At 39.3% G+C, this 13,519-nt stretch overlaps 1 protein-coding gene across 1 annotated transcript in view; it reads left to right on the top strand.

Annotated features, from left to right (window-relative positions):
* Window positions 1-1,195: 1,195 nt before the first annotated feature.
* The window catches only part of frmd4ba (FERM domain containing 4Ba), a 57,431-nt gene continuing 45,107 nt past the window's right edge, over window positions 1,196-13,519 (top strand). Inside the window, exon 1 of the mRNA XM_016678336.1 lies at window positions 1,196-1,462. The gene's annotated coding sequence lies outside the window, so the exon portion shown is untranslated. The remainder of the gene's footprint in view (window positions 1,463-13,519) is intronic.

The following is a 13,519-nucleotide window of genomic DNA, read 5'->3' as shown; positions in this document are numbered from 1 at the left end:
ATTCGCAGATGACAGTTCGAAACTCAACGTTAACCTTCTCAGCTCCTCCTTCTGTTCCAAGGCGGAGCGCCGAAGGAAGATGAGAATCGAGTAGAATTATGTTGGAAGGCAATAACCAGGCCAAGTTACCCCATCACCACTACCATAATGAATCAATGCTTTTATAGTGTTAACTACAAAATGTGAGGCTGTATCTGAATGCTGCAGATGACACCAAGACTCATCGGGAGTCTTGGTACTCAATCAGTTCCACTGCTGTTGTAGCTCATCTCTTATGAGATTCCACATGCTGTATATGAAGAGATGGTATTCATCACACCTGGGTTGTAACAAGTGGTTATGGAAGATACCATCGCCCTTCTGTGATCTAAAGCCAGTCTTCCTTCTTGGTTCTGCTCTCATCTCTGATATCAACAAGGGATTTTTGCGTGGTCACACAAGACATATCATTCTGAACACACAATGTCAATGCTACAACACAGTGGTGGCAGCAACAAGGGTATAAATACAAAAGGAAGCAAACATTCTTCCAAAGTATGCCTTATTTGTAAGATAGATAGATAGATACTTTTTGAATCCCTGTGGGATTTTTTCCCTCAGGGAAATTGTCATTTGTGTCTCCCACAAAACATCTTAGATATACATAAAACACTAAAAACATTTTTAAAAAACCATTACTATTACCACCAGGAATCCTACAGCCCTTCTGTTATCATTGCACTCCTGTTATTGAATGTTACTTCACAAGATGCTCAATTCCTCATTAATTTTTTTAAAATTATATTTCGTCTAGGAATTATAAAATCACTACTTTATTCTCCTAATATTGTGATTTATTCTCGTATTATTACGACTTTATTGTCGTAATATTAAAACTTTATTCTGGTAATATTATGGCTTTCATTTTTTCTCGTACCATTATGACATTATTCTCATAATTTTTTATCTTCATTTTTCTTAACCTCTCTCTAATAGTCAGAGCTTATAGTCAAAGCTTTCTGTTATCAGAGCTGGTTGATTTATGCCGCCGTGCTTTGTTCTTGATTTTTTTTTTTTTTTCCTCCAATCAACCAGTGGAGGGTTTGGGCAGCAGAGAGCGCTTTCCTATTGGCCAACGGCGCCGCGTTGATGCAGCGGCAGAGGGACATTCAACTGTCCCATCCGAGGAAGGCAGCGCGGAGGCGGGGCAGGCGGAGAGGAGAGGATCGGAGAGTGGATGGCTCTCCGCGGAGCTTTTTATGCCGAACAGGCAACAGATTCCTCTCTCGGACTTTGTGGACGAGTTTAACGCCGATTAAGTGACTCCTTGTTCAAACCAAACACTTTTTGTAAGCTTTTTTGGGGGTTTTTTTGTTGTTGTTGTGAGAGAGGAGGGTTCTGAGTGACTGACCGGCGCCGGCTGAGGCGCTCCACGGCCAGACAATAAAAGTGTGAGCGATCAGATCACAACAAAAGACACAAGGTAAGAAACAATTCCGATTATTCACTAGTCGGTTCCAAAACGACGCGAAGGGATGCGATCACCTGTTAACACGGAGGGAAAACGTTTTTGTTCCATTACTGTGATTATTATTTTTGTCATGCTTGACGCTTTTCTGCACACTTTGCTCACAATGGATGAGCTACTTCTGAGTGATGCATATTCATTCATGTTCACTTTCCCACTGAGAGCAATGTGTTTCCTGACTCAGATTTAATATAAATCTTGTAGATACAGAGACTGTGTACATGGGTTACAGGTCAGCTGACTCCTGCTGGCTGAATGTCAGCTGGATCAAGTGTTGACATGTCAACACCAGATCGTTGGTTTGTTCGTATTTATTTTGGAAAATTTAAGGAAGAGCATCAGAACTCCAAAACAAAAGTTGCAACAGGCCGTCTTGTCCTGACCTCTTTGTGAGGAAAAGCTCACTACGGTCAGCTGTGTCTGCTCTACTCTTCCCTGAGTGAATATCCTGTTTCCTGGCCAAATCACACAATGGGATAGGCAGGCATGTGACATCCTGTATGGGTCTTTTGTCACCCCTGGCTTATGAAAACACCAACACGCGCTCTAGCTTGCGAAAGTATTCATTTCCCTTAAACTTTTTTTAAGGATTTCGTTACCAAATGTCAGCATTCAACCCCCTTTTTACTGCAATACCTCTAAATAAGATCTGGTGTTTGTGTCAGATGGGACTAGAGATGCACAAGTTCAAGAAACAAACTTGCGACATTGATGATTTTCTCTTTTATTTCCAATTATCATAATGCCGATAACCCTCATCATGAGCATTAACATCTTGTTTATCAAAAATCTACATCAGGTCTGGGTACCAAGGGCAGCTAGAGCTCATCCAACTGGCCAGATTTAGTTTTGGCATCCAGAATGTGAACGCATGGCACTTGAAACACAATATCTAACCAAATGTTGCATCCAGAAATTGTGAATCCACGTTACACACATTGATATTACAGTGGTGTTGCAATTTGAATAACATTGTGTGGCTCCAACATCCTGGTTTGCGCCAAAAATGCGTGACAGAAAGCCAACGCTGCACACCATCTCCATGGTGATAAGGATGTCCTGGAACCAAATGCAAGTAACTTATGGAGTAAAACTTGTTGAAGGACTTAAAAGACTTGAGATTGAAATGGTTAATTCAAGACCTAGACAAGAACCCCAAACAGATGCTAAAGAGATGCTACTGTATCTAATTCAAGGAATATTTATGGGCTTGAATGACCTAAATCTAATGGAGAATCTGAAGAATTGACGTTCATAGATGCTTTCCATCCCTCCTGACTGAGCCTGGGCTAGTTTGTTCTGCGGAAGCAGAAATTAGCATTTTAGCTGTAAAAACAACCGAGGGGATTCATTTGTGTACAACCGAAATCCATGTTTAGCACTACTTTGTGTTCATCCATCAAAACAAATCAGATTGAAAGATCCAGAAGCCCTGCTGAATAAGACTTTTACAAGTCTCTTAAAGAAGGTGATTTGGTCCGACGCGGTGAGAGGGGTTGTCTTCCTTTCACTGAGTTGTGATATCTACAGGTCTGGTATGAGGAAAAGTCGGTGAGAGGAAGATGTGAGCGAACGACACAGAACAAAAGGCCTCCTTTGTGTAGGTGACTGTATTGAATTTGTTCTTTGTAGGAGCAACATGTGCTGCTTTTCTTTCTCTCTCCGTTACTCTATCAGAGGGACAAACTGCACAGGCAGCGCTGCTTTTTGTGTTGACTCTCCGTCTGGGATGTTTTCCTGCTTTTTCAATGAGGTCAGCACTTCTGATTCAGTAAAGCCACCAACCGTCGCAGGCTACTCCAAACGCCGCTGCTCAGTTTGACAGGTGTGAGTCAAGGTAAAGGCGTGTTTTTCAGAAACATAAACATTCAACCTGAGCGGTGCGACCCGAGCCGACGACTTGTTCCCAACCTTTCCTCAGCATTTTTTTTTACCTGCTTTCCCACACATTGTCATGATCAGCGTCTTTTGTTCAGATTTGGATGAGAACCGTCTCCAAGTCAGGCTATGTGATACGGCATTTAATGCTGGTCTGTACAATTCAGCACTTGGCGTAGTTCTGGTCAGACTGGTTATGTGTGTAACAGGTCCTCCGCCCAGAAAGATCAAGCCCTTGATTGTGCCCTGCGTCAGTTGACGGTGTGAGATAAAGTGCCTGTTAGTTCAACCAGGAACTTGGTTTTTAAGTACAGGATTAAAACCTAATGCTCAGCATTTTGCTGCTGGAAGCTTAATGTCGGAGTAAGAGCAAATAATTCTTGAGATTTTTCTTACATCAATGTAAGACCAATGATGTGCAAGATTTCCCCTAGAAAACTTGCTAAGCCCAGTGGTTGCTAGGGCAGTGATTCATCCAACAGCCCGTCACGTTTTTGAGTTAAAAAGTGTTTAAAGTTAACAGGAAATGTGAAAATATCACTTGATAATTATGTGTTATTGGCAGACTGGAATATTAATACATGAACACCAACTCTACAGTTTAAAAAAATGCAAACATTTAAAAACAGATTTAAATAAGTAAGCAATGCTTAGCCTGGTAGGGGCACAAGTAAAGCCTGATGGCCCGCCAGGCTTATAATGCACTGGGAGAAACCCTGATGTGATTCAGAACTCTTCCAAGATCCAATGGCTTCCCACCTGCTATTGCTAAGATCATCGATTCTAGCTGGATGCATTGGTAGATACTGCAAAAGTACTTCACTTCGGTATTTTCTGCATATTTTCATAGTTTGGTTGGTCTTGTGATATATAGTCATATGAATTATATATATATATTTTTATGTCTTCAAATCACATTTTGATTGATGCTAATTTTACTCTGAGAAATCGCATAAGAAGATATAGCACTTCACAGCAGCATAAGCAAACAAAATAAAGACAATATGAATATTCATAATAACAACAATGAATTTTCAGAGTGTTTTTGATAAATAAACCATTTTCACAGTAATAACCACAGTCCAATTCAGAGTAATATAAACAGGCAGTAGTGCATTGAATGGTAAAATAGGAATTTGAAATGCTAATAAATTATTTGAAAAATTACGAGATATAATGACACTTTGTATTAACAGCACATCATTCAAAGCGTATTTATAAATTATTAACAGTCTATATGCAATCTAAGTCATTTAGTAATAATAGACTGTGCCAGTATAAAGAGCAGAGAGAGGTCCACTTTTTACACCAAATGTATAATTACATGACTTATGATACCAAAGCCACCTTACTAAGTAAGGTGACTTTGGTATGTTATTTTTTATTTTTATTTTTATTTTTTTTTACCTCAGCTTTAAATATTGAAAAAAAGTGAAAGTATGAAACTGATCTGTATAACTGCAGTATGTCTGGACTCTGAATTGTAACTATTGGTCCATAGTGTACATACCCAGTCTCTTACCCACTGACCAATATAGGCCCACCCTCGGCCCTGTAAATTGGCTATAGGGAACGACTTCTAGGCTAACTATTGTAGCTAATATACCATCATGTGTAATATGATGCAAACACATCAACTAAAGAAGAAAAAGGAAGTAATCAAATGAAAGTTGGACTGAAGCCAGCTTCCTTTGTTCAACCATGTAAGCTGACACAAAGGACTGGTTCACTTGGGAACCAAAACAACAATAGAGATGCTAAAGCAGTGAGACATTTGAATGAAAAGATTTCTATTCACCGGATATGTTTTAAAGCAGTTGATCCAACTTGCTGAGCTCTGGTAAGCTAGTTTCTGACTGTAGGACTGTTTGTGTAGTGAGCATTATAGGAAAACTGTTTGTTTCGGTCACTATTGCTGTGTATTGAGCTGTATCTTTAGAGGCTAGCTGATTTTTGTCTGTTTTGCTAATCACACTTTTGGACAAGTTTCGCAAGGGCGTGGTCGGACATGACTGCTCGTTGCTCTTCTGTAGTCAGACTAATCTCGATGTGTGGCTTCAACAAATGCATGTGACTCTCACACTCAAAGTGAAACAGGAATATTCTTGCGATCGGTTAGTTATTTTCTAACAGTGGCCAAAAGATGAGGACTGTGTTTTTGTTCAAATGTATTGCTAACCAGCTCAGCCACGGCCACCGCTAATGTTTTTGGACATATTGAACATTTTTGTCACAACCCGGAGACGCCACATGCTATGCTAATCAGATGCTCTGTCTGCGTTAGAAAAGATTCAGTCACTTTGCCAGTGGTGGAGAAAGTACTCAAAAAAATTACTTAAGTAAAAGTGCAAATACACAGATAAAAATGTACTCAAGTAAAAGTAAAACTACAACATTAACATTTGTACTTAAGTGAAAGTAAAAAAGTACTGGCTTTTAAAAATACTTAAGTATCAAAAGTAAAAGTACTTGCTGAATGCATTACCTAATCCCTAATACAATATCATTAAGTGAACCGATCGTATTTAATTTTAATACATTAGAAATGTGCCATTTTAATGAACAATGCCAAAGATAAAGCATGTTTTTATTATGTTTACTCTCTGTAACATAATTTAGACTTAGATATGTGATTCTATGCATCATAATTTCAGGGATAGAAACATCTTGTCTCCTGTCCTAACATAGCATGAACTTCACTTTTTTTGCCACTAGTGGCTTTTATTTTGAAAGAAATCCAACACGAAGGGGATGGAAAGAAGGTGGGTGGGGGAGGACATGCAACCGAGGAGCAACGTAGCAGAGTTGTAGTCAAGACCACCGAACCAAGACCAAGTCAAGACCAGCACCCTGCACTACGCAACACAAAAAAATTAAGTTTTACCTTCAAAATTGCTTCTCAAATTGATCTGAAAGATCCACATCCCATAAAACACCTAGATATTAAATACTTCGAGCTGAAATAAATTTAATCAGCAAAGATCCGTCCAGAAGAATCAGATCGTTCCTGAATGTCATATCACACTATATTGCACTTTGGTCACAGCGTTGTCCCATATTTGCGACACCTCAGTCAACACCTCCACACAATAATTCAGCACATGAGTGACAACTTTTTTTCATCGCAGATGCAACATATGTGATTCTGTACAGCTAGCTTTGCTAGCGTCACGTCCACAGATCTTACCTATCTTTAAGCTTTCCTTCCAAGTGATGCTAAAAGTTGGACTAAGTCCCCACCATCTGTGAAAGCGAAGCGCTGCTGATTTTACATGTCGCCATATCTTATGATTTATGCAGCGTTATTATATTACTGACGATCAGACAGACATCTTCTCCCGCTCAGAGGAAACCACTGCGCATGTCTGGAGCTCCGCGTGCGAGTAAAGGGGGAGGCGATGGGTGACGACAGACACCAAGTCACGTTATTGCTTGGATTTTACGGCGCCACCTTAAGTCCCTGAACTTCACATTTTAACGGACAAAAAGCGCAACGCGACTTGGATGTAACGAGTAACGCGACGATTTTGTAGAAATGTAATGAAGTAGAAAGTACAGATACTTACTGTAAAATGTAGTGGACTAAAAGTAGAAAGTATCCATTATTAAATCTACTTAAGTAAAGTACAGATGCACGGAAATTGTACTTAAGCACCACTGCACTTTGCCATCAGACTCCAGCAGCGTGACCTATTTTTGGAATAGTTCAGCTAATCATTGCTCATTCATTCACTTGGGACTACTGTTTTATTTCCACATAGTAAGTTGATCCTTAAATATAAAAAAGAATTTTTTTATGTTATAAAAAACCCCCCATAAAGTTAGTCTCTCCTGACACAGTATCATGGGAATGCCTCAAATGTAATACACAAACTTCATTCTATTCTATTCTATTCTATTCTATTCTATTCTATTCTATTCTATTACTGCTTCAGGTCTCACTGGGCAGAAAAACTGCTTTAAGTCAATAAAAATAATTTAACATTTTAGTAAACTGCTGTTTGTTGTTGCCTCTGTATGCTCCATTTCTGTAACCTCTCTATCAAGACAAGTAACTCTTTTAGGTTACAAGTAGAAACAAGGTGAAAAAACAACGAAGGCTTGTTTTCAGAACTGGACCTAGTCGGATGTTTTGGATTAGTCCTGTTAGGCTTCCTGGCTGAACCCCAATTCAGGGTCAGGCAGTGGGGAGTGGGTCACCAGTAATCTATATGTTTAGGAGTGAAAATCAATTCAGAATGTGCTGGCAGCTGAGCTAAGAGGTTGTGAGAGTCCACGATAAAAATAATCATCATAAATGTGGCCTAGTTATTTCTCTGGTACTTTTCTGTTGCATTATCGACACAAACGTGAAGTTCTGCCACCAGGAATCGGTTCCTCGTTGTCTGTCAGCCGTCGCTTTTCTTTTCTCTTCCTCGTTTCGTGTCTGGCCTGCGTCCTCGGACCGGACGTCTTGACGAAAACAAAGAGTCTGGATCTTATTTTCTCTCAACGTGAGCCATGAGGAATTCTTTTTTTTTTTTTTTTACATTTCATTTTGTGTTTTCAATTTTATGATTCTGTAACGGCAGAGCAAAAAACAAAAACAAAACAAAGAAAAACCATCAAACGACTTTCATCCGACAAATGAAAGGAGTCACTTTTTCTTTGATTTCTGAGGGATTCTGTAATTTAATGTGCGGCTCTGAGGCGATGTTCTGACTCGCTTTGTGTTTTTATGTCCTTTCAGAATAAAGGAGGCTCTCAGCTGGCTGGGAATTCCTCTGGGACTTTTTTTCTTTTTTTAATATGAAAGAGACGACATTAAGTCAAATCTGTTTAAGGACATCTGCTTGACAGAAAAATGGACACAAGGAGAGGTTCGTAGGTTATCCATGTGCTTTAGTGACTATTGACCTTTGAACTTGAGCTTCCTAGGAGACTGTTACGAGGATATAAATCACTACTTGAACTGTACATTTCCATTTCAGGATGCGGTGTACATTAGGAGAAGATACCACTTCGGTGGTTTATTAGCTATCTGTTTTATAGACTCAAGTTTAGATAAATTAATTAATGAGAAATAACATTTTATTACAGTTGCTTAAAAACAGGCTCAAGCAAATGTAGTGTTTGACAATCTCCTTCAGGATTTTCCACCCGTAAGAAAATCTAGATTTCTGATTTACAGGATGTTTTTTACTAAAACACTGTTAGTTTAACACCAGAGGTAACAGGACACACACTTTTCAGAAAGTTTCTCTCTGTTCTCATCAGTCCATGGAATGTTTTTCCCCCAAATCCAAAACTCATCTCCCATGGAGGGTTTAGGGTTCATTTGTGACCCCTGGGAAGATTCACCACTGCTCCATGTTTTTATTTTTTTGTTTTGTTTGATTTTTCAATTAACTGCTAATGGCTCTCACTCTGGTGTGCTATTGCTCCAAAGCATTTGAAATGTCTTTCCAGACTCAGAGATGTTGATTACAGCCCTGTGTTTCTCATTCATTCTCCAGTTTCTTTAGCTCATCATGAGATCTGTTGTTGCTTTGAGTTGTGCTGCTCTACTTCATGCTGTTAAGCCGGTTCTGTTAAGTTCAGACTAGTTTTTTATGTTGTTTATTTCAAGCATATTCACATTGAAAACATGATACATATTTAAATATGTGTTTGATAAGGAGACGGACAAAAGAACGAACTTATTTGACTCTCCTCCCTTTCTTCTATGAGTGTCTTATTTTACACATTGTTCTTTATGTAAAGAAAAAAAATACAGAATTCGTGTAAATAAAAGCAGAACCAATAAAAACAACTAATAAAAATGAAAGAATTAATAAAAAAGAAACCAGAACCAATACATGAAAAAAAAGCGGAACAAAAAAAAAATCCAAAACCAACCAATTAAGAATAACAGAGAATTTAAGTGATTTACTGACTCTATAGGTGTGGTAGTAAGCAGGTCTGGGTGTGGCTGGTGAAACTGCACAAAAAAAAAAAAAGTGGTTAGTCTCAGTTAAACTTTGATTTAATAACTTTTTTGCTCATGGTCAGGCTGTCTTGGATAGATTTTTTTCTCTTAATAAGCCCCACCATCATTTGGCATCATTGACTCAGGTTATCTTTATCTGTTATTGATCATTTGTTTGACGGTCAGAAACACCATTGTTTCTTTTTTCTTTTTTTCACTGTCACTGCATATGAAATTCCTTACAGCGCAGGTGGAACGTATGAAATCAGAACAAAAAAAACAAAAAAAAAACAGAACAGCTGGAGCGACCTCTCTTCATGTACGTTCACTTAATACCCCGGGCAGAGGACGGCAGCTTGAACTTGATAAATCTGTATTCGATGTTTCACTTCAGGATACCCCTTGGCTTGGCTGCTTCTCCTCCTCCACACCTTCACATGGCTCTGCGCCTGTGAAGCAGATGCTGTGAGGCTGATAAAAATAAATAAATAAATAAAAACAACAATAATAACACGGGAACCTCTCCACCACCTCCGTTTGTGCTGCTGCTGCTGACTCGCCCCAGAGGTTTTGGGGAGATGCGCGGGGAGTGGTCATTTCTGACGTTGTGAGAGTGTTATCCATTGTGAACACTCTCAATTTGAGGCACACACTTAGCACCGGGCGGCAGACAGAGGCTGTGCTTAAAAGCCTGATTGCGCTGATCAGAAAGAGGCTCCCTGCACGGCAAACAAGTGGGTGAAGGGGATGGGAGCACCAGGCCGGAGCTGCTATTATTACTCTGTCAGGCTCAAAAAAAAAAAAGAAAAAGAAAAACAAAGACAAAAAAAAAAGAGGTCCATGATGTGGAGTCTGGAAACAACAACAACAGCCGTGCTTCCAGAGCAGACATACCCCGCAGCCTCATGTCCGCTGTGATCAATAGCGCACAGCTCGTAAAGCCCCATGTGAGTGCTTCATGCGTCCACCGCCAGAGGGGATGAAAACAGAAACAGTGAATATGCCCTACACGAAAGCCGTTTTTTTTTTTTTTTTCGCTATGTTTTTATTCCTTTTTAATACTCCAGGAGGTTTTAATTGATTTGTCGTACCTCTGGCTCTGATTGTTCAGCGCCTGAGGGTATTCGCCCCGTCGTCGGTGTACAGCATCGGCCCCGGCTTTCCAATCATCTGCAGGTTTTAGAAGGCCAGAAATCACCCGCCCGGCCGCCGTCACATTGGAGATTGGTTTGTGGAGGAGCAGGGAAGTGTGGAAAGTCATTATCATCTGCTCTGTGGAGCAAAACCCAGCTCTCCGCTGAGCCACTCTGACCGCCACAAACCTTTGTCCTTTGACAAGGACGGAGGTGTGAACGTTATCAGGAATTTAAGGGAAGATGAATGAGTTTGAGGATTAAAGGGGAAGTATTATGTAACACCCACTCTTTTTTTTAAGCTGTACATCATGTTATAATGATATTCCTTCATCAAAAACACATCTGGAGTGTTGCCTTGCCTTTTTTCCTGCATATTTGAGAAATGTTTTAATCTCCATGGCAACCATTCAGCTGTGGAAAAAGCCTGGTTGGACTTAGTGCCGCCTTAAAGATGCAGCTCCTCCTCAGAGCTGCAGTTTCCAAGCTTCTGTCTCACAGAGCAGCCCTTCCCCATCAGCTCCCCCGGTCAGCTCCTTCAGACTAGCCAGCCGCAATTAGCAAACACCTAATTGCAGTGTGGAACTGCACATCCGCTGAGCTAATCGCAAGAACTACTCCTCAGTGCAACGCTGGTAAAAACTTTGTTAAAGAGTTAATAGAGGAGCCATGTTGTGATGACTTCCTGGAGGCGGAGCTACATAAAGAGCAGGAGTTTCTTAAAGAGACAGAGGCCCAATTTCAAGGCATTAAACCAGGAAGTAAAAATTATTTTAAGTCATATTTGACTTAAAAATAACAATTTTATGGCATTTTTTAAACAATTGAAGGTAACATAGTTACTTGATTATGCTATAAAATGGCCCCTTTAAGAGTTTCTCAAATAAATAGCCATAAAGAGCTAAATTGTCATACACGATTATATTCACTCCAACATCATTTTTAAAGACTTTGTATTTGACTATATTGTTACTGATTGCTATTTGAATCTCTGTTTGGGTCAAGTAGCTTTTACAAAGTATTACTTTGTCCCCTGATTAGACCAAAGTACCTGGAAGTGTGGCCATGTTGATAGATATTATTTACTGTGGCCACATAACTAGATTTCCTTACAGCAGACTATAAGTAGATCGTATAAAATTACTTTAGATCTTTGGTTGTCAAAGTGGGTCAACACATCACTGCTGCTGGTTTAAATTGACAGTCAGAATGGAACTACAACTGCAAAGACACAAAAAAATCTCAGAAGTAAAATAACCACCTCTAGGGCTGCACAACATTAATTATAATTAACCCACATTTTTTACCCTTCTCTCTTTATTTTTCCTCATCATGGTGTCCCCACTAATTTCCTTGTGTTTTTTGATCTTGGTCACTAAGACGGCTGTAGACAAAAAGAAGAGTCATAATCCATCCAAGTGGTCAAATTTATTGTTGAAAATAGTTTCAAAGCAAGGCACCTGAGCTATAACAGTCTGCCAAATATGGCACCAAAGAGTTCTGTGGCTGAGGAATTTCATAGGTTGATATTGTCATGATGGCGGCAATTTGGCAATTTCATATATTGAGTGGCTTTAAAAAAAAACACCTATAATTTGATCTTATTGCGTTTATCTGAAAGCAGAAAAAGAGTAATCACTACTGTGGCTAAAATACAACAATGTTATCTTAAAAATGTATTGTTTATATATAACTTATTGTTATTTTTTATTTAAATGAGATTCCCAGTGTAAAATCTTGAATGAACATGTCATCAGCCGCTGTGGTTAAAATCACGGTTAGCTAAGTATATTTTTACAGCTCATGTCGAAACCCTGTCATCCAGTTTCAAGTGCCGAGATGAAATTTCAAAGTCACTGTGAGCAACAACACATCCTCTTTACTGTAAATACCAAAGCTGCTGTCACACTGTTTCTCATTTTCTCATGCATGCTGGAATATCTTTTCATCTCAGTGCAAACGTAAAGAAATCAAACTCATTTGTGAAACGCTGAGTCCGGTGATGTATCGGATATGTCGTTCACGATGTGTTCTCATTATATATAAAGTAATACGGTGGAAAAGTTGAAACTACGGTGCGGTATGGTGTCAGCAGCGCATTTCAGTTTGCTGTGACACAACCGTCTTGATATTTCCGTTAACACTTCTGGGTTTTCCATCATAGTTTAGTTTTATTTCATTGTGACTTTTGGTTTATCTAATTCAGTTTGTTTTAGTTGGTTATTAGAGTGTGTTTTTATTGGTTAAACATTGTTTAGTTTCAGGTTAGGTTTTATTAGTTCCAATAGTAGTTTTTCATACTTTGCTTAGTTTTTAGGTGCAGAATTCAAAAGGTCAATATTGTATTGTGATTATGTATACATCTATTGGGTAATGAATACTGAATACTGAACAGAAGATACAATTTTCAAAAAATGGAATCAATTATTGTTGAACAATCAGCTGACTCTGGTGTTTTCTCCCAACTCTTGTCGCCATTTTGCAGACTAGCATAAGCCAGAAGGAGTGTGGCTGAAAGCTGACATAAGCAGCTTGTTGACAGAACAGCGTTACTTCAAAAAGACCAATATTTCGTCCTCTTCTAGTAGTCCAACCATGGCTATCTGTGATTTTTTAATACCAGAAACGTCTTCAAATCCATTTTTATAGGTCAAAACTTTGTGCGAATTCGCCACCTTATGCTTAGATACTCACTGAGAAGTAGGAAGGTTGGCAAGGGAGGGGTAAATCTATGCTCTCTGAACCAGATATAGTCCTGCATTATCTCCTTTATATAAATGCAGGAAGTTTTAAGTGGTGGAATCTTACCATGCACAATGTTACTGGTGTTTAAACCATATGCCTTGGAGCTAGAAGCCAACCTATATGCATATGGGACTGTCCAACTGTACAAGTCGGTACATGCTAGGCAACCGCCGGTGTTACATTACCGCAGCAAAGCCAGTAATGTGACTCTCTTTAACCATGGTGAGGCATCATCAGTCAGAAATGAATAATGTCTTTATAATGTGTGGAGACTGGAATAGAAAGCTGATCTGTAGATGGTGGCCAGGG

The sequence above is a fragment of the Poecilia formosa genome, unplaced genomic scaffold (assembly GCF_000485575.1).
Source record: "Poecilia formosa unplaced genomic scaffold, Poecilia_formosa-5.1.2 Scaffold180, whole genome shotgun sequence".
NCBI lineage: Eukaryota > Metazoa > Chordata > Actinopteri > Cyprinodontiformes > Poeciliidae > Poecilia > Poecilia formosa.
Note: the sequence above shows the minus strand (reverse complement) of the source record. Positions and strands in the feature narration are given on the sequence as shown.